The sequence below is a fragment of the Asterias amurensis genome, chromosome 15, assembly GCF_032118995.1.
Source record: "Asterias amurensis chromosome 15, ASM3211899v1".
In the NCBI taxonomy this organism is placed as follows: domain Eukaryota; kingdom Metazoa; phylum Echinodermata; class Asteroidea; order Forcipulatida; family Asteriidae; genus Asterias; species Asterias amurensis.
Genome location: NC_092662.1, coordinates 15738150 through 15763634, shown reverse-complemented (window position 1 = coordinate 15763634; position 25485 = coordinate 15738150). Strand labels below are relative to the sequence as shown.

Below are 25485 nucleotides of genomic sequence, written 5' to 3'. Positions count from 1 at the left end.
TAAAATAAGATTGGCAATGAGTTTAACATCATCCAGCAATGCTTTGCTGTTTATTGAGCTAATTGACAGAAGAAGTAACATGATAAACCCATGTCTTGTTCAAAACGTCATTGGACTAAGCGAGCTTGAAAACACGCACGTCTGGCACAAAGAAAACACGGTCGTGAAAAAAACACGCAAAACAGGGGATTTTTTCTTGTAACATTTTACCTTGAATGAGTACACAGGTCAAATAATCAATTTACGTACGCCATGTTACTATGGAAACCACCGATCTGGCGCTAACAAAAACCAATATCGAACTTCACACGTGGAACTGGACCGCAACCCATGCGTCAAGCATTAACCCAAAGACCGGGAAAGAGGTGCGTCCGAAATCAACAACTTCGATATTATCATGCATTTTTTATAAACAAGAACTTTGTCTTTCTTAACTGTTAATTAATATTTTAAATGCAATAAAGTTACCTGGCCCCATGCCTGGTGTATAGATATCAATAATTAGGCTCGATGCCAGTCTAGTTTTTCATTTGAAGAACGAATATTATTTTGTAGTGGACCACAACAAAATATATTTCCAACTAGCGAGTTTTGCTCACAAACAAATCCACAAGGGGATATAAACGCTAACCTGCAACGGCCAATATCTCTCAATTAAACATTGTTTTGAAGTCTACTATGATTATAAATTGCTAAACTCAATAAATTGTGAGTCAGCAACTTAAATGACAATACTCCATCTAGTCAATGAGAAAACAGTGGTTAGCCAGAGGCCGAATTCGAACCCAAATGCTACGCAAACATTACAGCTCCCAATGTTATGCTAGCTTATCCAATTCCTTTTAACACTGGAAATATACATAGCCCTCCTTATTAACATATCTCATCATCCAAGATGTTTTTCCAAATGCTCTGCAAAGTCGACACAGCACCCTATAAAATCGTTGCTATTCTAGTTATCCTAATTCTTTTGAGTTCTAGTTTAATGTATTATCACACCCTGTAAATGTCATGTGGAGTCCTCCTCATTCACATATTATTCAAGATGTTAGAGATGTTAAATTTGCATCGGGGATAAAGAATATTAATTTTGTTTTTACCCATACACCGATGAGTGTTTTAGCACTGTAAACTCAGTACTTTCCTGAGTCCTGTGAACAAATATCACAGGCAAATCTAATCCCACCCGAGTAACATGCCTGTGATATTTTTTTTCACAGGACTCGGGAAAGTACTGGGTATACAGTGCTAAAACACACATCGGTGTATGGGTAAAAACCAAAATTAATATTCAAGATGTTGTTCCAAATGTATATCTGCAAAGTAGATACAGCTCCAAATGTTACGCTAGTTTTTCCAATTCCTTTTGATTTCTAGTTTGTTAGATTTAATATCACACCCTGGCTAATGTTATGATCTCCTCCTTATTTGCATATCCCATAATCCAAGACTGACCTAACCACTCCTTGAAATACCCCCCCCCCCCCCCCATCTCCTTTCAACCAAGTCGCCAAGACTCAGCTTGGATCTTCATAATGTAAACACATTAGGCTCTGTTGGGCAGCCGCCTGGATTTCTAGCTACAGTGTGAGTATACCTCCCTGAAATAATCTCTCTCTACAAACCACTAACTTAATATGATTGGTTTAGACATCTGCGATGGTTAACTTCCGCTGTATCTTGGTTACCTTATCCTGCGCTCACAATTTTAATGTTATTTTTGTGTGTCGCGTCTCATGCAAATTGTGAGTAAATTTTCATAATATAAAGGGAGAGTGTGAGTGATAGATGACAACATCATGTCTTGTAAGGAATGATTCAGAGGGTGTGTCTGATCTTCTATACGTCTTGAAGTTTTGCATTCAAAGTCAAGTTAAGTGAACCATCTTTAGAGCAATTAAGTACAGTTGTTTTTCTTAAAAACACATTTGAAGTACAAAGTGATGTGCAAGTTCATCAAGGGTTAATTTTGAAATGACTTCACTAATAACTTTTTGACTTTAAAATAAATGTATTTTAACGAAATGCGTAATGGGGTCTGCGAAGCAAAATGATTCGTTGATGCAAAAAAAAAGGTAAATGGCTGGCGTTTTCCTCTTGTAAATAACAGTACATACGTGGGACTCATACATAAAAGAAAAGTTTCTTCCGAACTGTATATGACCCATTAAGTCTAATCAGCAGACTTGTTCGGAGACTATACTGAACACAACAATAATATGAGCCGCAGTATCCAGGGTAGCAGAGCCATGGGAGCGTAATGTACGGTGGCCAAAAGGGAACACCTCACATTACATCTCTATTGTTTGCTCTTAGGTTTACCATAAATTTCCTCTTCTAAATTTTCACAGCATGGGTCAACTTACAGAGTTAATTATTCAATAATTTTCGCATTCAAATTTAATAAGCGTGTATATAATACGCCACATATATTAACCTGTTTCTATATCGCTTTAGCGTGTAAAGTGGTGCTAGCTAAAAGCCCGGGGTCGACAATGACGTTGTCTTTGTATACAATGGGAAATTATCTATATACTATTTAGGTTAAATTGAGGTTTGCGGTAATGCCAGGTAATGATAATCTGTAAATGGATTGGGTGGTTCTGGAAAGAACCGTTGGTTTCAACTCGACGTTTCGATCAGTATACTCTGATCATCTTCTGGAAAATACTATTTAGGTATTTGTATGTAGGTAACATACAGCATGGCATAGGTTTTCGAGCATTCAACATTTTGGTTTCAAACGCACGTCTTCATTTGGGGTTTTTTATAACCTAGATCCTATGATCAATTCATTAGTACAGTTAAAGGCACTAAGTTTGGTAATTGTTAAAGACCAGTATTCTCACTGAGTGTATCCCAACATATGCACACAATTGGTCGTAGAAGTTGCGAGAGAATAATGAAAGAAAAAACACCATTGTTGCATTACTTTGTGTGCTTTCAAATGTATATTAAAAGTCTTCAGGCCTGAAATCTGTTATTATTTGAGTGAGAAATTACCTCTTTCTCGAAGTCGAAAATTATGTTACTTCAGAGGGAGCCGTTTCTCACAAGGTTTATACTGTCAACAGCTCTCCGTTGCTCGTTATAAGTAAGTTTTTTTCTGCTAAGAATTAGTTTGAGTAACAAACAATAGTGTCCATGCCTTTAAAGCATGTAATTAACTTAATAGTTTCGTTAACTATGTTGTAATGTTCTTTCGTCTTATCTTGACGTATATCAAGGGCACGGTGATTTGAGTGTGATCCAAGTTCTATTATGAGAGTGTCTTGTGTGTTTCTAGGCAACTGCATCTTCAGGGTGGATTGACTCAGTTGTTGCTCCTTGGTCTATTTCTGCTTCTAAGATGTTATCTCGTAAAAACGCATGACCCAGTAAATAAAGAGTGGGTATTTAGGAACTTAGATAACGTCTTTTAAAATCTTAAAGGAGAGGTACACGTTTGGTCATCACTCTTAAAATTAATGGCAATATAAACCTTTGGGAATTTATAAGCCTACAGCAGCTTTCGAATAAAAAACGTTGAGAAACATTTCACTTCGAAGTGATGTGGCTGTGAAGAAAAAAACATAACATCAGTTGTATACCTCACATTTAAAGGGAAGGTACACGTTTGGTAATTACTCAAAACAAATATTAACTTAAAATCTGACTTGGTAACGAGCATTGGAGAGCTGTTGATAGAATAAAAACACTGTGGGAAACAACTCCCTCTGAAGTAACGTAGTTTTTGAGAAAGAGGTAATTTCTCACTTAAATAATAAAAGACTTCTGGCTAGAAGTCTTTTATTCCTATCTGAAAGCACACAAATTCGTCCAACAAGGGTGTTTTTCTTTTAGCATTTTCTCGCAACTTTTCACAGGTTTGTTATTTTATGCCTATGATGGGATACACCGAGTGAGAAGACTGGTCTTTGACAATTCTCAAACGTTTTTCAATTCGACAATTCTCAAAAGAGAAGCATTACCGCGTATTGACGAAGGGGTAGTGAACACGGTTTCACCAACAATCCTCATTTCTTGAGGCTGCATTAATTTGGACTACAATGTTTGCTGTTTATCTTTCATGTAAATGAGTCGCAAGACCACAGACGGCGGCCTTGAGAAGTTGTCTTGGGTCTCGAAGACCGTCGGTGAATTAATGCATTCAGATGAATACTTGTCACGCATACCAAATTGTTTTTTGCTTTTTTTTTTATTTCGCGGAAGGGGAAACGGCTAATAATGAGTACATGCCTTCATCCACGGATGAGTTGGCAATTTCATTTGTGAGTTGATAGCTGACAGGAAGTGTGGAGAACAGGTGGTTGAGGATCTGATTCGACCATTCTCATCAACATTTCAATCATGACAACTTTGACTTGTCGAGCGTGTCAATAATTAAAGGAATATTGGTAAGGTCGTATAAGGGAAAAAAACAGATTTACATTAATCTTTACACTGGTGATGATAGTAGAAAACGTCTATTGAAGTATTTCTCTCTGAAATGTCATATTTGATGAGAAATAAAAATAACAAATTTCCAGGTTTTTTTTATTTCAGTGAGAAATTACCTCATTCTCAAAACCTATACGTAACTGCAGACGGAATCGTTTCTCACAATGTTTTATCCTATCAACAGCTTTCTATTGCTCGTTACAAATTAAGATTTCATGCTTAAAGCCATTGGACCCTTTCGGTTCAGAAAAAAAACAAAAAAGTTCACAGATTTACAAATACCTTACAGGGTTTGCAGAAGGCAATGGTGAAAGACTTCTCTTGAAATATTATTCCATGAAATGCTTTACTTTTTGAGAAAACAGCAAAACAATATAAATTCTCGTTAACGAGAATTACAGATTTATTTTTAACACATGTCATGACACGGCGAAACGCGCGGAAACAAGGGTGGGGTTTTCCGTTGTTTTCTCCCGACTCCGATGTCCGATTAAGCCCAAATTTTCACAGGTTTGTTATTTGATATAGAAGTTGTGGTACACAAAGTGTGGGCCTTGGACAACACTGTTTACCGAAAGGGTCCAATGGCTTTAAAGATACTTTTAGAAGTTACCGATTGTCCAGTGCCTTAAGGCAATCTTTATCCCTCGCTTCACATAAGTGGTTATAATGTTCAAGATATGTTCAGCAACTTTACTAATCAATGCTTCATAATACTGGGCTCGTTTATAGCGTTTTATCACACCCGTAGGGACGTATCAAGGCGCTCAGTCATTTTGTTTGTCAACAGTTTAGGCAGAACTAATGTTTTGCATTATGAGATCCATTTATGTAGCACCTTCTAATTGTTTAGAAGGTGGTGCAGCGCATTCAGCAGCCGCTGCCAGAAACATTAGTCACCATAAGTACATGTACAACTGTGTTCTTTTACGTGCATTGACAGGCAAGGCAGGGCATTTTCAGGATATCACGCCCATGCATAATGTATTGTAATGTTTATTTATTTATTTATTTCATTTAATGTTCTTTAATGTATGATTACATTTATATTGACCATTATTCATTAGTTATTTGTATGTATATACGTGGGACATACGGTTTTGCGTGTCGCATCCGAAGAACGATGCAAGAATGGTAAAGTGTATTGCCTACTATAGGACACAAGCCTCACGACCGGGACCCGAACACCCACTCGGTTAATCAGAAATACCAAAGCCCGAGTCCAGTGCGCTTGAGCGTTGTCGGCAACGACTCGCCATTGTGTGTTAAAGGCAGTGGACACTATCGGTAATTACTCAAAATAATTATTAGCATAAAACTTTACTTGGTAACGAGTAATGGGGAGAGGTTGGTAGTATAAAACATTGTGGGAAACGGCTCCCTCTGAAGTGACATAGTTTTCGAGAAAGAAGTAATTTTCCACGAATTTGATTTCGAGACCTCAGATTTAGAACTTGAGGTCTCGAAATCAACCATCTAAACGCACACAACTTTGTGTGACAAGGGTGTTTTTTTCTTGCATTATTATCTCTCAACTTCGATGACCGACTGAGCTCAAATTTTCACAGGTTTGTTATTTTATGCATATGTTGAGATACACCAACTGTGAAGGCTATTACCAATAGTGTCTACTGGCATTAATCAGAACTACCAAAGCCCGAGTCCAGTGCGGTTGAGCTGTGTCGGCAACGACTCGGCATTGTGCGTTAAAAAGTACCCTGTAATCATGTTTATGTTCAGTGTTGAATACTCTCTTATATGGAGTCATTATTTTCATTTTGTTCTGAATTGAAAAAGTCAAAAATTCCGCAATCGGTCAAGTGTATCACCAACACCCAAACAAGCCCCATCTCCCTAATTAAATTAGGTCAGTCTGTTGTTACACACTGCAACTGTTTGAGCATGAGCGTGTACGCCCTGGGCGATTATAACAAACAACAGAATAAAATCATGGTTTTCAACACTTTATGAATCAGCTCGGCTAAAAACAGCTCTCAATGACGTCATGAGATGGGGATTCCAGATCATAACAACTTGTCGAGCTAGGAGCGAAAGCACTGTAGCTTCGCCTAGTGTCTCATGAATATGCAAATTCCCTCGACGTACGACGTATAAGTTGAATAATACATGAGCGTGAATGGAAAGAAACTGGTACACCATGATTTGCGATGTTTATCCATTCTCCTTTTTATTTACAGTTTTGTTACTATTTATAGCCCGAGAATGGTGTCAACGGGAATAAAATTATATCTATTTATTATTATCATTTCTTTTTTTTTTTCTTCTTCTTTTTCTTAAAGGAACATCACAGAATTAGTTTGTGCAAACAAAATAGTTGCTGGCAGTGTAAGCACTTCATGTAATCCACCACATACCGTATACATGAACTGACAAACATGTAGAAGTTTCAGATCGATCGGCCGTCTGGGACATGAACAAAAGTGAAAAACGATTACACATTTTTGCTCGACATCGTTTTAAAAAATAAATTAATAAAACGTTCACTGGGCGGTAAACTCCAAACGGGAAATTAGTTTTATTTATTTCTCATTCAAATACGAATTTTCCGACATTTCATACAGAAATATTTCAAGTGAAGTTTTTTTGTATCATCATCATAACAGCGTTTAAGTTTTATGTTATCTTACATATAATTATAAGTGATCTTCATGATTTTTTTTTTACCAATTCTGTAATGTTTAAACTTCATCTATTATTGTGAAATAACTTTACGAAGAGGTCATATGCTACAATTTCAGTCTTAAAGAGAAAGTGTGACACCTTCAACTTGACGATATGGAGGAAATGAAGACAACAATTTAAAACACAGGACGTGACTTTTGTGTTGAAGGTGTTCTCTTGCTGTGTTCGTGTATTGATTTAAATATTGAAGGGACGACAGGGTAAGGTTTTTTCCTGGTGGAATTTTGTGTACGCGATACAATGTGTTGTGTTTTGTTACACAGATGAACCAAGTTAATTTGAATAAATTATTATGAATTAACAGGCTCGTTTTCCAAATCCAAAGATATTGCAGACAATACTGACATATTATTTCAGTTACGATTCCATGTTAGTTTATGAATGTATATGATTACATTAATGGTATGTTAATTTTTTTTTTTTTTTTTTTTAAATCCTGTGTTCGTTTTTAGTTGTTGCTTATGGGTTTTTGGGGTTTTTTTTTTGTTCGTTTTGGGGTGTGTATTTTATGTTACTTATTTACTTAATTGTTTTTCTTATTTTTTTCCTGTTTTTTCTTTCCGTTTTTTCCCCAGCTTTATTTGTTGATATGTTTTAAGGGGTGGAAGTTTGGTTTATATTTTAACAATGAGTGGAGGGAGGTTTTAAAAATGAACGAATCTCCAACCCTTTTGATAAAGAGACATAGAATATGATATTCGTTTTCAGTGGCTCCATAGGAGATTTCTTTTCTCCTTCTTTTTCTTCCTTTATCCCTCTCTTTCTGGGGCAAGGTCTAAACAGATACAATTATTATCTTTCATCATTTTGTCCTTGTGTTTCGTTGTTATTATTGTTATCATTATTGGAACTCACTCAGTAAACAATTATCGGAGCATATCACCCACAAATAAAAACCAAAAACCGCCTGACGTCAGTCACTATAAGCCTTGGCTAACCAACCATAATACTGGCGTCATTTTTATATACCGGTTTGTGTTATACCAATATGTGTTGGTATGGCATAACTGTTGTATACGTATGAAGATGGAGTGGGTGTCAGAATGTATAGGCGGGGCTTAGAGCAAAACTTTTAGAGGTGGTTTTTACGCATGCAGTGAAACTTGCCTCTTTATCTCCACCTTTCAGTTAAAACAATGATTTGTATAATGTTATCGCAGCATTGAGAAACTAACTGTCTATATTGCCACTCTATTGTCACTCCATGCACAAAGTTACGTGTAACTCTTTGAAATGGCCATTATTTGTTATCTTTTTGGTAATTTGACTGTAATTGGTTTTTGTCAATAAACCATTTCAAATCACATCAAATCTTCCACATCCAAAATAAGAAAATCCTTCCCTGTCTTCTCTCCATTTGTTACTGGACATATTTGTACAGTCAGTGATACAATTCGCATTTCTTGGCTTCATCACAACCAGAACAAATGAAATATGATGCTATATGGAGCAATCGATTTTAAAGATGCAAGAAGAAGTCATACACAGATTTATTAAGCGTGCAAATAGTCTTGACTTAACAGGGGCAGGTGGACTTCCATAAATACGACTTTCAACATGGACCTGCAGCAAAGATTAAGCTTGCTCGTTTCTACTGAGCGAATCAACTCAAAGAAGGAAAACAAAACACTTCCACCTTTAAGGTCTAACATGAATCGATTTCCCGGCCAGTAGAACAATTTGAACACAAGATTAATTTGCCAAACACGCCATAGTGAGACCAGTTTTTTGTCAAAGGCCACGAGTGTAAAATGAACTTTTTCTGTAGTGCTGTAGGCTCCTGCGTATTGAATAATGCTATGAGTGGGTCACTCGTGGTGGTATTCTGATCGAAGGCAGGTTAATACTTGAGTGGGATCGTGGAGGAAATAAGTTATTGACCGTTTGTTTTGATGGGTAGACATGGAAGCTAAACTATTTACTAACCATGCTAGACACGGAGTCTGAACTCTGGAGATTGCAGGGAAACTGAAGCCGGTACTTGTCTTGGGCATCGAAGATTAGTTCATATAAAGGGTGTCGATTTGGATTGAATCAATCATTATGCAAACACGCATCCTTTCCATTTCCATGTGGGATAGGCTACCTGTTAAAATAAAGAGATACACAATACTTAAGAACTCTTATTTTATATTCACAAGTGTTTCAAATCATTATTGGGTGAATGTAATCAACCTGTTAAGGAAAACTTTGATGGTCTCCGTTTCAGTGTGTGTGGCTTGTTTTGATGCTAGAACATTATAGGGCATCCTTAGCAAAAACCCTTAGCAACTGTCGTAGCCGTAGCTGTAGCCGCTTCTTCGGATACGACCTTAGTTTGAACTGATATAATACTAATAGCACCGTTGCAGACCCATCACCGACTCAAACTACAAATCTCTCCTGAATATTTATGCAAATTCGAAGAAAGGGCAGAGCTTGCTTGGAAATGAAACCTAACAATACTGAGAGTCTTGTGTATAATTACTCGGGGATGAAGGAATGCTAGTGTACATAACGTCTTAGGGAGCCAATGCAAGCATCTCCTAATTATCTTAAGTCGGTTAATTGGTGAAATTAAAAGTCACGATCAAATAGGTGAATAGTGACATTGAGAGTTGTAAGCAGTGATCAGTCTTCCTCGCTCCACCAAGGCTGTCTCCTAAGTACACGCAAGCTTACCATTAAAACAATTAATAAACTAATGAGATTAGACTTTTCGCTCTATTTACTCTTCTTCGTCTTCGCTCTGTCTTAAAGGCAGTGGACACTATTGGTAATTACTCAAAATAATTATTATAGCCTAAAACCTAACTTGGTAACCAGTAATTGGGAGAGGTTGATAGTATAAAACACTGTGAGAAACGGCTCCCTCTGAAGTGACGTAGTTTTCGAGAAAGAAGCAATATTCCACAAATTTGATTTCCAGACCTCAGAATTAGATTTTGAGGTCTCGAAATCATGCATCTTAGCTCACACAACTTCGTGTGATAAGGGTGATTTCTGTCATAGTTATCTCGCAACTTCGACGACCGATTGAGCTAAAAATTTTACAAGTTTGTTATTTTGTGCTTATTGAGATACACCACGTGAGGAGACTGGTCTTAGACAATTACCAAAGGTGTCCAGCGTCTTTAAGGTCTCGGTGTTAATTCTTGTTACGAGAGAGGAACTACAAGAGGAGGAGGATAACGGTCTCAGACCTCGGGAGTCTAACTTGCTGAGCGTTCTGTGTTAGTTGTTTAGATAAGAAAAATAGAATTAGCTGTTTCAAACAGCTTACTAACCAAAATTACCTATGGTATAAATAAATAAAAAATTGGTAATGGCCTGACATGTCGACCCTATCAGAGTATTTCTCGAAAGCTAAATGACAACACAACAAACATGAACAGTGTCACAAAAGTAGTGAAGATAAGCTACTTGAGCGATTGCTAAGTTATTGCAAGATGCTTAAGCCGTTTCTTCTGAGATGATTTGAATCTCATTATCGATGACATTTACTTGGTGTGTTTTGGTATTTCTTATTATTTCGTTTGGGCCAGCGGTCATGCTCGACGCTGATCAAATTAAAGCCTTATACGATGTCTGTGCTTCGCATATGGCCTGCATGCACTAACCATGGAGATTTCTTCCTTCATGCACCACTAACAGATGGCTGGATGACGACCGCATTGTAAATGTGGTATAATGCCACTGGTATGATTTGGCTTTTCATGCAAAACCATGCATTGATTATCACTCCGGATTAAAATGCGTCCTTGTAATGAAGGAATGATATTAACACCTTATTGATGGTATTGTTCCATCAATATTACCAGTTATGCGATGAAAACTGCAATGATTTCAGAATACTTTGATCATATAGTCCACGATTCGTGGCCGCGGTGCCATTTTAATCTAAGCTAATACTCAAACGGATAATTTTGCAAGCGATTAATATAAAAGCTGTTTTTTGCAACACTACCATAATTTTTGACAAAATTGACTGAAAAGAATGATCCAAAATAAGAGAGCACTTTAGCTGTCTTTGATTTGTATAAAATGTTTGTGTGTTTTTTAAATCCGTTTTTCTTGTTCTTGTGTCTTGGCTAAACATTTTGTTTAGTATGTCACCAAAAGTTACTTTAGTTAATGTTTCTGTCTTGGTAGTGAGGTGTTTTTTGTGTTTTTTTTACTGAAGGGGGGGGGGTATAAATGTAGCGTTCTATTTTACATGTCCGCGATTAAATTATCACCAAAAGTTACTTTAGTTAATGTTTCTGTCTTGGTAGTGAGGTGTTTTTTGTGTTTTTTTTACTGAGGGGGGGGGGGGGTATAAATGTAGCGTTCTATTTTACATGTCCGCGATTAAATTATGCCATGGTGACATTGGTTTGAATTTAGCTCTCAAAATGATGCATTCGTTATTAACAGTGATCGTAAAGGTGCCGTGTGGAAAATCTCATTAATTTGGAGTTGAGGGGAAAAAAGGTTGGATGTATAGATAGACTGTTTTCAAGGACTGCCCCAACAAAACAGGCTACTAATTTGCAGTCTGCGCGAATTCCCCTTTGTCTGTAAACTGTGTCAGACGTTAGTGATGAAGTGTTTTGATTACCAAGCTATTGACTGGTAGAAATCAGGGTAATGAAACATATTTACGGGAATACTCTATTAGCAACAAGGAAAGTCTAACACAAGACTTTTTTTTTTCCATATTGAGTATCTGTAATGTCGATTCCGTTTTCTTTCTTTTTTTGCAAAAGGTGGATTGCAAATTGCGTTCAACATTTGAAATATAATATTCTGTCTACAAAATGTTATATTCTGTCATGCAAATTATAATAATCATTCATGCAAAATAATATTCTTTCATGCACAATGTCGATCAAATTATTTTGAGGGCGGTCGGTTTGCACAAAAAAAATAACAATTGCAATATTTCTTGTAGTTTATGGAAATTGAATAAATTATCTTTACGCGTAGCAAGATGAAATCTTCTTTCTTGTGAGAGGAAATGGGCCTGAAACGACCCTTCAAATTTGTTAGACTTTTCGGGACTGATTCATCTTAAAAGGCAGTGAAAAATATTGGTAATTACTCAAAATAATTGTTAGCATGAGACCTTACTTGGTAACGACGAGCAATTGCGAGTTGTTAATAGTATGAAACATTGTGAGAAACGGGTCCCTCTGAGGTAAAGTAGGTTTTGAGAAAGAGGTAATTTCTCACTAAAAAAATAATAGGCTCCAGTTAAGGATCTGAAAAGCACACAAAGTTGTGCAACAACTGTGTTTTTTTTTCTCAGTTCATTAATTTTCTTACTTGCAACTTTCACAGATTTCTTATTAATGCATATTTTTGGATACACCAAGTAAGAAAACACATATTTTATAAATACCACACGTCTCCCAGTTATTCACTTTTTTGATTTAAAATCGCAGTGCATTAGACATGATTTCTGGCCCCGGTTCTGAAATTCAAGTTAGACTATTCAACACAACCTCCAGCAAACTGAAGTTAACCATTCACCTGGTGGAGAAACCACCACCATCCACCACACCATCTACTTCTAGTACTTCAACTTCAAGCACTAGCGGTCAACATGGTATGGACAAAGCAATTTTTCTCTTAAAGGAACACGTTGCCTTGGATCGGTCGAGTTGGTCTTCGAAAGCGGTCTGTAACCATTTGTTATAAAATGCATATGGGTAGAAAGATAACCATATGCATTTCACAACAAACGGTTTCAAACGCTTTTTAAAGACCAGCTCGTCCGATCCAAGGCAACGTGTTCCTTTAAGACTACTCAAACACAATACCCCTCTCAACCCTATAGGCACACTCTACATTAAAGGCAGTGGACACTATGGTAATTACTCAAAATAATTATTAGCATAAAACCTCTCTTGGTGACGAGTAATGGGGAGAGGTTGATGGTATAAAACATTTTGAGAAACGGCTCCCTCTGAAGTGCCATTGTTTTCGAGAAAGAAATATTTTTCCACGAACTTGATTTCGAGACCTCAGATTTAGAACCTGAGGTCTCGAAATCAAGCATCTAAACGCACACAACTTCGTGTGACAGGGGTGTTTTTTCTTTCATTATTATCTTGCAAGTTCGATGACCGATTGAGCTCAAATTTTCAAAGGTTTGTTATTTTATGCATATGTTGAGATACACCAACTGTGAAGGCTAGTCTTTGACAATTACCAATAGTGTCCACTGTCTTTAAACCATGGAGGAAGAAAGATTCAACATTGCTCAACACTGGTATGCTGAATGATCAATATAACCATGAAGGGTTACCCCAATGATATAACAATCTCCAATTGGATCCTGTGGTTGACATAGCAAATTCATGTCCCTACCGCTGATGAACCCCCACTGGGTCTTCTCATTATTTTGATACAGAGAAATCCATATAGTGTAGTGAATCAATGCGGTCCATGTGTGGTCGTCGTATGAACCAATTTCAAACTTCCTCTGACAGCATTTTTTGTATGTGTGTGGTTAACATGCATCGTTAGACTTGTCTTTCTGTCCATTTCGTCTCGGACTCTATGACCTTATATTTATTTATGTCCTAACTTATAAAGATGATTTTTAAGTTTATATTTCTGAAGAAAAAATAGCGTCCTATTTATGCTAATGTGACCGCCTCCAAATAGGAGAGACACAAGGTGATGGGTCCACGTCTAATGATCATTAGCCCATCCCCCAATACCAACCATCGTAACAAATTCCATGCTTTTACCACAAAGTGCACAATTAATACCCTCAGCTGCACTACTTATCAACATCCAGAAAAATAGACAACTTTAACCTATAATATTGTGTGTCAAACTAGTTCAGCAGTTTCAAATAGTTTGTCCAGAGACTTTCATTTTTGTCCCCTCCGTTATGTTCCATTTTATAGGTCGCGTTCCCGTTTGGTAACAACAGTGATAAATACAGGTTACTAACGGTGCCAGACTGTTTGTTTTGAGAAACTCAAGATGGCTTCACCCTGTGAAAAGTCGCTTAAGCCGTATCCAAATTTGCGTCTACAGTTACGGCTACGGCTGCTGTTTATGGTGTTGCTAAGGACGTCCTATACCTCAGCGCATGAGGAAATCAAGCTGTAGCCATAGCTGTAGCCGCCAATTCGCCTATACAGTCCAAAGCGATGGTATCTCGCCCAAACCAAAGGTCGATGACATGAAATTCAAAATCATCGGGTTGCAATCCTGTTCTATTAATGTGTAAAGCATTTGTCAATGTGGACTTCCATTTCAAGGCAATAATGGAATGTAATTCAAGCACTCCCTTGTGGGAATCGGGAAAGTATCGAATTGCACACAAATGACCTATTTATTTTGCATTTCCAGGGCGTGAGTTTGGGATCCATAAGACCACAGGGCTTGTGGCTCAAATATTTTACTGGATCTGAATGTTCAAAACGTACCCAAAAAGCATTAAACTATTTTAAAGGCGTTGGTGCACAATAAAGATGCCATGACAGCATGTTCAAAATTATTATATTATTATTATTTTCATCATTGAGCGAATATGTAGCGTGAATTTGTTGGCAGTATTAATCACGAATTGCAATTACATTCTATATACCCGCATCAATTTTGAACATTACAGCTTACGCGGATCACGTATTTTAGAATTTTCTCTTTCTTTCACCATTTGCTGGTACAATGAACGTGACATTGTGCCAGTGCGCGTATAGTCCCAATCCCACCACAATTCCCTCTGCCTACAATCACACAATTTGTAGCCATAAATGTCTAACCCTTTGCAAGTACAATTTAATTCCACACTTAAATTAGTCCCCTTGGACCAACTTATCACATTCTAATTTCAAACATGATTGTGCAATACAGTTAACACATTCAAATACCCGTCCTAAACGTAGGACAATGGGATTCAGCACCGCAATGTTCCAGAACGACCTTTCTTGTTAAGGGTTCGAGTACATTTTGTACGGCAAAAAACACAATGTCCACAGATTGTACGTCAAGCGTACACAGTTTGAAGATGTTATGGTGTCAGAAAACTTTCCTTAAAATATTACTTGCTGAGGTGCTGTAGTTTTTGAGAAATAAGTATAAATAAAAAGTAACGAAAATAACGTTCGTCTGAGGAGACGAACATGAATTTAGCATGTACATGTACAACGTACATTTCCCGCCTTCGTGCATCACCGCTGATCCACCGCCTAGTACTTAAGCAGCATGCAGCATCAGAGTCCAGCATTCTCCAGAAGACGATCAGAGCATACTGATCGAAACGTCGAGTTAACCCAACGGTTCTTTTCAGAACCACCCCAACTCATTTAGAGATTGTTATTACATGGTGTTACCGCAAACTCTTCTATATCTTATCTCCACCATGCAAAGTTTCAAATCCTACTTACAACGTATAATACGCGACTCTCCTAAAACATTTTCATTTTCACTTCTTGAGACTTATGAAATTGAAACTTCTTTAGGTTCATTTAATACATCTTCATTCACAGTGAGTAGGGATTCATGCCATGGCAAAAAACTTGATTCACAAAAGGTACAAAACCTTTAAGAATATTCATTTTGGTTTGACCCATAATTATACACCGATGTGTGTTTTAGCACTGTATACTCTCCCGAGTTCTGTGAAAATAAATCACAGGCATATTACTCGGTTGGGATTCGAACCCACGACCTTTGCAATTCTTTAACCTCTAAAACCGTTAAAAAAACATTCACATTCCTCAGCAGCGGTAAGACGCGAGGTGCTGGTTGTTCAAGGGAGAAAAGGTTTGTGCAATTTATGCATGGAGGTCTCCTCGTTCCCAGATGACGAACTGTTATTATCTCGAACTCACATGATTAGCCATGCGGGCTATATTGGTCAAAATGGTAATAAAGTGAAATTGCCTTCGACCTCGACTGAATATCCAATGAAGATGTTTCATAATCGATCCCCCAGCTTGAATGCCGGTTGCCTTTATTTAAATCTCACACCATGGTTGCCAAGCTAACAGGTGAATTTAATTATGCTATTTTTTAAGTCACATAAACTCTGTACTAATGCCTCGTCACTTATGCCAAATGCAACACTCTACTCGTCTTCGAGATTCTGACCACAAGCAAATTTTGTATTTAATTTATTTTAAATCTGTACACATTTACACAATGATTATAAGTTGGACAGGGGCTGTCAAGGTTATACGAAAGTAAACAAACTGCCTTAAGACGTGTGCAACCAGACCAATGCCAACCATCAAATTAGAATGATATCAAATGTTATAAAAAGAGATTGTACTCAAACGCTACGTACACGCAATTTACTCTTCCAGACCACAACAACGACAGTTTCAGGGCCAAGAATCCTCCTAAAAGAGATACACAAGACACAACCCAGCAATACTTCCTTGTAGACCTATACTTATATCCACACCATGCATGCAAAGCTTCAAATATAACTTTCTCGTAATTGATTGCAAAAAATCAAATTAATTGAAACCACTTCCTTCATTTTTTTGTTCATTAGAGCTTATCCGAATCAGCAGCTGCGGCTACGGCTCTGTGGCTGTGGCTAAGTATGTGGCTAAGGGCAGCCTATGCTTCAACACATGTTTTACAGAATGATCGAGCCTTAGCCGTAGCCACTGATGCGGACACGGCCTATATAACTCTGATGGGTCCTTACCATGAGCTACAAATACTGAAATAAAACATGCAAAGTCGTATAGATTTGCTTATTAAAACCGGCTTCAATGAACCGATAAGGGTGACCCGCGCAACCCCAGAAGTTTGTAGTTAGCGAATACGATCGGTGATATCAAATCGGTCCCAAGTTTGGATTTGCCTCAATGAGTAAGATTAATTTAAACGTCCTTAAAGGCAATACTGTGCGGGAATTTTCTGTTTAAAGGGGTGTTTGAGTTCGACTCACTGAGGAAACTATAAGATATAAGAAATTCACTCCCTTGTATTTGCCGTCATCGTGTTGGGTTCAACCAATGAAAACATGCATGATGTGCGCCTGTGTTCACGCGCATCGCACAACTCTACGCCAATGATGTTATGTCTTCATTGATCTCCGCGAGAGCTCGTTGCCCTTTTAGATTCGAATTTTAAAACTTTAATTACAATCGTTGTTGTGAGTGGAATTAATTTAGTTAGAAAAGAGTGAATTTTCATGACGGTTGAACTATTTAAAGTGTTCGCTTGAGTTCATGTTTCTTTGAATACAGCCCTCGTGCTTAAATGCTTTTCAAACAGTTTTATGATTGGAATGTTTACGAATAACGTCTCTGTGTATATCGTCGTGCCATCCTTATGATGCCAAATAGAGCTTAAAGGGAAGGTACACGTTTGGTAGTTACTCAAAACAAATATTAACTTAAAAACTGACTTGGTAATGAGCATTGGAGAGTTGTTGATAGTATAAAACATTGTGGGAAACAACTCCCTCTGAAGTAACGTAGTTTTTGAGAAAGAGGTAATTTCTCACTAAAATAATAAAAGACTTCTAGCTAGAAGTCTTTTGTTCCTATCTGAAAGCACACAAATTCGTCCAACAAGGGTGTTTTTTTCTTTCATCATTTTCTCGCAACTTCGATGACCAATTGAGCCCAAATTTCACAGGCTCGTTATTTTATGCTTAAGATGGGAGACACCAAGTGAGAAGACTGGTCTTTGCCAATTCCCAAACGTGTACCTTCCCTTTAACAGCTGTTTCGTACAATTAATGTAACCTTTTAATTTCGGAATAATCATGGTTGTTGCACATGGTGCGAGCAGTGAAATAAAATACGATCATGGCGTCCGTACGTCTGTAGCAATTATTTATTTAGAGACATGAACTGAAGGGAACCTGGTTCGGGCGCTCCTCTACGAAACACTAATTATTAGTTGGTTGACCATGACGTGAATGACCTGGTCACTCAATTGAAGGTGACTGTCACCTTACAAAAAATTAAAGTAGAGGTACCCATTTGGGCTTCAGTTTATAGGCAGTTTTCCCTTGTTTTAACTATTTCCTCCTTCATCATACTATAGTTTGTCTACGGAACACTAATTATTAGTTGGATGACCATAGACCTTTTCGCAAATACTGGGGCGCGCGCGTAAAGCTTGGAATTAGATGCATTGTGGTCTAGCTGGTAGCAAAATTTGATTCATATCTATCCCACAATGCACCTCATTCAACAGTCTGCGCTTGCGCATTTGTATTTGCGATAAGGTCTATGACGTGAATGACCTGGTGACTTAATTGAAGGTGACTGTCACCTTACAAAAAATTAAAGTAGATGGACCCATTTGGGCTTCAGTTTATATGGAGTGTTCTCCTGTTTTAACTATTTCCTCCTCATCATACTATAGCTCATCTATGGAACACTAGTTATTAGTTGGGTGACCATGACGTGAATGACCTGGTCATTTAATTCAAGGTGACTGTCACCTCACAAACAAATAAATTCACAAGCAGCGGTACCCTTTTGGACTTCAGTTTATATGGAGTTTTCTCCTGTTTTAACTATTTCCTCCATCATCATACTTGCTTCTCTACGGATTACTAATATTAATTGCGGGTGACCATTACGCGTACGTGAATGACCAGGTCACTCCTGACTTTATACCAAGGTGACTGTCACCTTCCAACCAAACAAATGAACAAGTAGAGTTACCCCCTTTGGACAGTTGAATTTCATCTTACAAACAAATAAATTTAAAAGCATGCAGAGGTACATCCTTTGGATGTCAGTTGACTATCACCTTCCAACCAAATAAATTTACAAGTAGAGGTATCCATTTGGACTTCAGTTTATAGCCAGTTTCTCTCGTTTCAACTCTTTCCTCCGTCATCATACTTCACTGAACATTGACCCTGTTTCGGTGGACGGTTTTCTTGAGATTAATCTTTGACAACCGAAGGCCTCGAATTTTAATTGAGGCATTGGAAGTATACGACAATCCTAAAATGTGGACGATTTGTATGTCTTAATTAACCTTGGGTTATAGTTCTTCAAACAATCAAAAAGAAGATTTATGATCAAGTATTTTCAATGAACAGTTGCATAACACTTGGAGGATGAATATCCATCTTCTGTGAGATTCATAGAACTCTGCATTTGCCGAGTTTCGGCATCTTCTATCTCTTCTCGACAAGTGACAAGCGATCAGTTATTTTCCGCACCGCATCGCTTGATTAAAGTCGAATTCTGTATATGACTTTACGAAGTGTAGACCGACTCTTTATTTGCCTACCAAACAGCGTGAAAATTAGCAAAAAGATATAAGGTCAGTGAATTTGTGGACGTATAAAGTAAGCAGGTGGCAATCCAACAAGAAGGTGCTGGAACTAAATTGATTCTTTCGGATCAGAACTGCGTCGTGTTTAACCAATCCTACCTAGGCCTAAAGGCTAACTTTAGTGCAACGATAGCAGAATTCGCGGCTCAATATATGACACAAGTCTCATTCACACACCCGACACATGCAGGCTCGTCTATCATGGCCACAGTAGATAGCACATAACGTTGATGAATTAACCGACTCGCAAGTAATCAGTGTGGGTATGGTTGACCGAGGGGGAAACAAAACAGCACCGGTTACCTCCGGGCGAGACAAAAGACTCATGAAATTGCCTGATCAAGATTGAAGGCTACCTTCAAGTCCCTAAATTTGATGTATGGGTGTCGGAGAAAGAATATTATGTATGTAGAACGCACAGGGGCGTGTGTGTGCTGTCGCAAGGTAAAGAGATGGTGAAATATTCAATTTATTGGGTGATGTGAGCAGGATCTTGGGGTATCATTCTGACAACTCCAAATCTATAGGTCCCACTGAGAATCAAGTATAGGCCTGGGGTAACTTGTGTTCGTTTCAAAAACATCTCATACAAAGTATCATGCTTTTATTGTATGACTATGTCAGAACCATTTTTTTTTTACGAATGCCCACAGAGCATACAAAAATAACATAATTAATGAAAAAAACACTCGAAGCAGTGCAAAAGTCACTCACGTACCTATTACTTTCCTCCGTTTTTCATCAAGCTCTCTAAGCCCCTGGACATGAAAAAAACGGAGAATGTTTTTTCTTTAAAGGAATTGTTGAACAACTTAAAAAGGGTGAGAGTCAAGATGCTCTACATGGGGAAAGACTACGCATAACTTTAGGATGCCTCATGCGAATAGTCTAGCTTGATCCTACGTGATTCTAAGAACATAGTCATTGATGAAGGAGATACCAATAGACTATGGCGCACATGTTCACCATGTCCTCTGGAGGACACGTGTTAGATACCAAATGTAAAAACGACAGACTAATAATTGTTACAGAGGCCTCCTTGAGGATTCGTATGAAAATAATTGGTTGCTGTTACTGAGATGGCACGAATACACACGTGTAATCAAGTGACGACTGCGCAAGGCTAGCCGAGTACTGAACTAGGTCACGAGTATCTACCGCTAACATCCCGACAGTTTCGTCTGCCAGGAAAACTATTTTTATTTCAAAAGAAAAGAAGGCTGCTCGAATAACAAACGATACTCTATATGTCAATCGTTACATTCCCCTCAATCAAATCACTGATTGTTACAATGTGTTTTCAGCGTAAGACGTGGTTGGTAAACATGCGTGATATTAAAAGGCAACAAAAAAGATATATAGTTATTCAGCTCTGGAAAAAACTTGAAGAGTTACCAAGCGCATTGTTTTTATTTACTCTACAATGAAATGATGATACAATTAGATGCATATGGGGGGATCCCTGCGGTGCATGCCTTTACAAGGTACGTCATGCTCTAAATCTCATGAGTGACATATAGAATGTTTCTCTTCATCAAACACAAATAGTTAGAAGCTTTTAAAGCTTGTTTATTTATAAAGAATGTGGGTATTTTCTAGGAACCCTGTTTACTGTTCGGTTGTTTTATTGTTTTTCTTCTCTTTTTTTAAGTACATCACTCTGCTTTTTTACCTAGGGATTGTGCCATTATGGTTTGCGGGTCTTCAAATACCATTTCCTTACTTTTTGGAAGAAACGTTCTCTGTAGGAGATCTAGGAATGTTATGGTCAGTAAGTCTTTAGATTGAAATTGATGTTTATTTTTTGGATAAATATCAATTATGTTACTTATGTATTTTGTCGTTAATTCCCTTCTCGTTCTTTTTTAGCTCTATATAAAAATGGTATTTTATTATGACTTCTTGTGCCTGACAATCCGTCACCCATTGACGTTCATGGGGCTTCAACATTTCATACTTTATCCTGCAAGGGTTGTGGAGCTCTTTTGAAGTATGTGTCGTGTTTCTTCACATAGCACCATGTAATGGTTTACAAGGTGATGTGGTACAATATGCAGCTATATCGGATTGTCTAATAAAAACATGTCAAACAGTCCATCAGGTTGTCAGTTTTGAAATAAATGAATGAATTTATATGTCGCTACCGTAATGATTCTGAAATTTATAGGCCTTTTAGCTAGGTAAGTTTGACACTGCCTAATTCAAAATGAACATAATCTACATGCGTTGTAATAATTTACACCCAGTGTGGCACCAGACTACTTGCCGAGAATGCAGAGTGGATGACATCTGCACAGCTAGACGACTTATTATGGCTCGTGAAATCTTCGACAGGAGTATTATTCAATCTGAGTTTCATTCGGAGATTGCTTAAGACGATACCTCAACACTTTGAGGAATCGTGCAGGGTCTTCTCGGTTGTAGAGTTATGTGTTACTTATGCAGCGCCCTCAATGCACAGAACTGACACATGGAGAGAAGCAAATACTTGAGACAAATGGTCGTTTTTTAGTCATTTAACAAGATAAGGTTTGTTTCATCATTGTAAGAGATGAGCCATTGCTTTGTAACTATACGATCATTTACTTTTATTGAGTAGAGTAAACATATGAATAGATGAAACCATATTTTGTTTGAGATTCGAGATTAATTGCAAGGATAAATTTAAAGGTTTAGTACAACATTTGGCTCTATTATATATAAATTCGCATGCCTCAAAGTAGAATTTAATGACAGTTGCAACTTACAACTGAAGAGGACGATCATTATTTCATGCGAATTCATCACAATGGCTATTTGTTTGTTACTTACTTGTTTGCATTATTATTTTTGTTTCAACATTTACTGGCAACATCTTAAGCCGCTTGGTTGCAGTAAAGAATTTGGACATAAGCAGAATTCTATCATTCACAATAATTAGCTCTCTCATAGTTCAGGGCAGGCCATAAAAACAGTCTACCCAGCCTTCCGTAACAATCTGTGTTAATTACAACCAGACTATGTGCCTTTAATAGTTCAATCTAAAGTGACTGCCCGCTTCTTACACGACAAGAAGTTGCAAGAAGCCGCGATGTCTTAAAATTTCACATGAGACCCTTGTGTGTGGGGAAGGGGGGGGGCATAAAACCATCTCAACTGAAACAAACCGCAGGAAGAAATTAATTATCTTTTCATGGTTTGGGAATAATTATAACAGTGAGTTCCTCCTAGCATGCTTCGTCGCTCTAGAAGTTGCAGGCATGGTGATCTGATTAGAGAGCAATAATCTCATATTGCTATGCATCTTCGTGTATTGACACGATATCATCAGCTGGTGCACTTGGGGGTGGGGTGTACACAGCAGTATAACACAACAAGAAGAACCATTTTGCAAGGACACCTGCCACCAGTGTCCAAAAATTAAGCATATAGTCTGACTGTACATTGGGCATACACTACAAACATACAATCTGACATAGATACTAGGGAACCCCTTGTACATTCCTAAAAAATCATCACATTGTTTCCTAAAGATGAGAAGAGTGTACTGTTCAAAACGTCCAGACCAAACCAACGGCTCTCCTCAAAGTCAACACCCCTCCCAACAGAGATTTACACATGGTTGTTGATTAACTATTAACTATTAAACTTAGTTAAATCTTATATATTATATATATTTTTTCTTTTTCTTTGGGCAGTACAATAAGGGATAGTATATCATTTGAGTGGGGCGCCCTCTGCTTAGAGGTAAAAAGCAGATGGCTCAATGGCCAGTTCTGTGCGCTGCTCGTTCATTTTCGTCAATTTAAGTTCTGATAATTGTAGTGCAAGAAGTGCAGGAACCTAAAACTTTTGTTCGCAAAGAACACAGTGTATTCGAGATTTTTAAACTTTACATTGACGGGAAATGGACGAGAACGTGTAGATTCACACATAATGTACGAGCCGAAAGCGAGTACAAAGTAGTTACGAATCTACACTTTAGAGTCTATATCTGACTTAAGTGTAGATTCGTTAAAAAAAAAATTCTACGCTTTCATCAACACAGTGACGACGCAGAAATAGTTAACTATAGTAATAAATGGCAGTACACACAAAAAACGGTCGCTCAGTATCATGGTGCTGTTCTGTATAGTATAAACGAAATTTTACCGTACCGCGATATTAATGTAATTAGAAATAATTTTAAATTACACGCAGTCTGCCTAAAAATTAATTACCTGTACTTGAGCACTGTTCTCTTGGAAATGCATACAAACTAAAAACTAAAAAGCAGACTAAAAAGCAACGTGTGCATGTTGTGTAATTTCCCTCAAAAATGTCAATTTTTCTTTTGACCACATTAAATAATACATAGAACCTCGTGAATAATTTGGACGAAATGTTGCCATTAGCAACTTGGCATAGTGGTTTCCTCCCTCACACTGCAAATTGACTGTCATTCCTATAGTTGGTCTGGGATCACTGCACTTCTCATCCGGAAAGCATAGTTAACCCATGGCCGTTTACCCTTTGGCAACGATCTGCCTCGCTCTTCAAAACGATATTAACAAATTAGCACAGGCTGATGTTCAGTTATACCTAGCTATATTCCAATGAGTGTTTCGTCAATAAGATCACAACGTACACACCAAACACGTATAGCTAAGAACAACATATATATGCCTGTCAGACTATAAGGTTACCAGCAAAAAAAACATTTTTTTATATTTTTTTTTATTACATATTCCATTTGTATGACTGCTCATATTTTATATAAGTCCCTCTACAATTTTACCTTGAGTACGGTGCAATATGCTTTTAATTGTAACAATATGAAAGCTGACGATGATATTAAACTAACTGAAGCGCAAGAATATTGTTTTTCTTCTTGGTTGTTGTTTACACTTCTTTCCGAGGTCTTGTGCACCCAATGTTTTAGGTTCTAAAGTATTCACTAAACTAGATATTGGTTAGGGTTTTTATAACTGCCTGTAATTTTCTGTGCGGCTTGTTTTTAAATGTGTATAGTTTGTCGACCTTGCCCTTTTTGTGTGTTTTAGCGCAAGATAGTTCGGGCTATCCATCACACAGCAGGTTATTCTTGAAGATCGTGCCTTCAGAGAGAAGGATGAGATCATTTAGTGCAAGAAGTGGCCGTGGTTGAATAGTTGTATACAGTCGGCCTTGAATGTTTTTGATTGGAATTTTCATGTATTCGAGTTTTGGGTAGAATTATTTTGGTAGTATTTGTGTATAAAGTCTGGGTTTTTGTATTATTATTTTTATTTTTGAGGATAGCTTGGGGTTTTTTATGATGTGAGCCCAAATACTTCAAGTTCCTGTGATTGTTTTAAATTATTTGCTATTGAACCATTCTTAATCATTAGATTGCATATAATATATGAAACATAACGTTATCACTTTGTAAGCCAACTGATGTCAAAGAGTGGAAATTAACTGAACTGTACTGAACAGAACTGAGTTTTAATTCTAAATTCTAATTCCAATTAAGCCACCTGTCGCAACTGATGCGTTAGATATTGATTAACACATTCCATGTCAGTATTCATTATCACTAAATCAACTATTATACAAGCTAAATGATATTGTTATATTTATTGTCAGAATATGTATTTGGTTTGTGGTAACACCATGTGTGTGTCTACTTGCCAGGTAGATTTTGTTCTTTGGAGAACTGTCGTGCTAATTCTACTACCGTGGAGTAGATTTTCGGAATTTCGGGAGACTGCTCAGTTCTGAAAAGAACTGTCCTGCTTTTTTACTTTGTCAGGCAGAGAAAAGGCTTCGTGGATAGCTTCCTGCAGGAAGATTTATTCTATAACCAGTCATATCATTTGTACATTTTTTTTTCTGAAGACATTAATATATCACACTGATCGAAACGTTGACGTGGTAAGATGGTCAGAGGAGATACGTTTTCCATGTTTGCACAATACCCACTCAATCAGAATTTCGTCCACTTCTATGAAATAAAAAAGGTTATAAGGACATTTGCAAAGGTAAAACAGTCAAGGCTTTGACTATTATGCTTCATCAACCAATCTAATTCAGTGCCCTTTGTGATAAAAAAAAATTACCCATTTTCAATCGAGATGTAGTTTATTAATA

At 37.4% G+C, this 25485-nt stretch overlaps 1 protein-coding gene across 5 annotated transcripts in view; it reads left to right on the top strand.

Moving 5' to 3' along the window:
• The window catches only part of LOC139947950 (short transient receptor potential channel 4-like), a 162963-nt gene that overhangs the window by 122327 nt on the left and 15151 nt on the right, over nucleotides 1-25485 (top strand). The gene's annotated exons all lie outside the window — the stretch shown is intronic.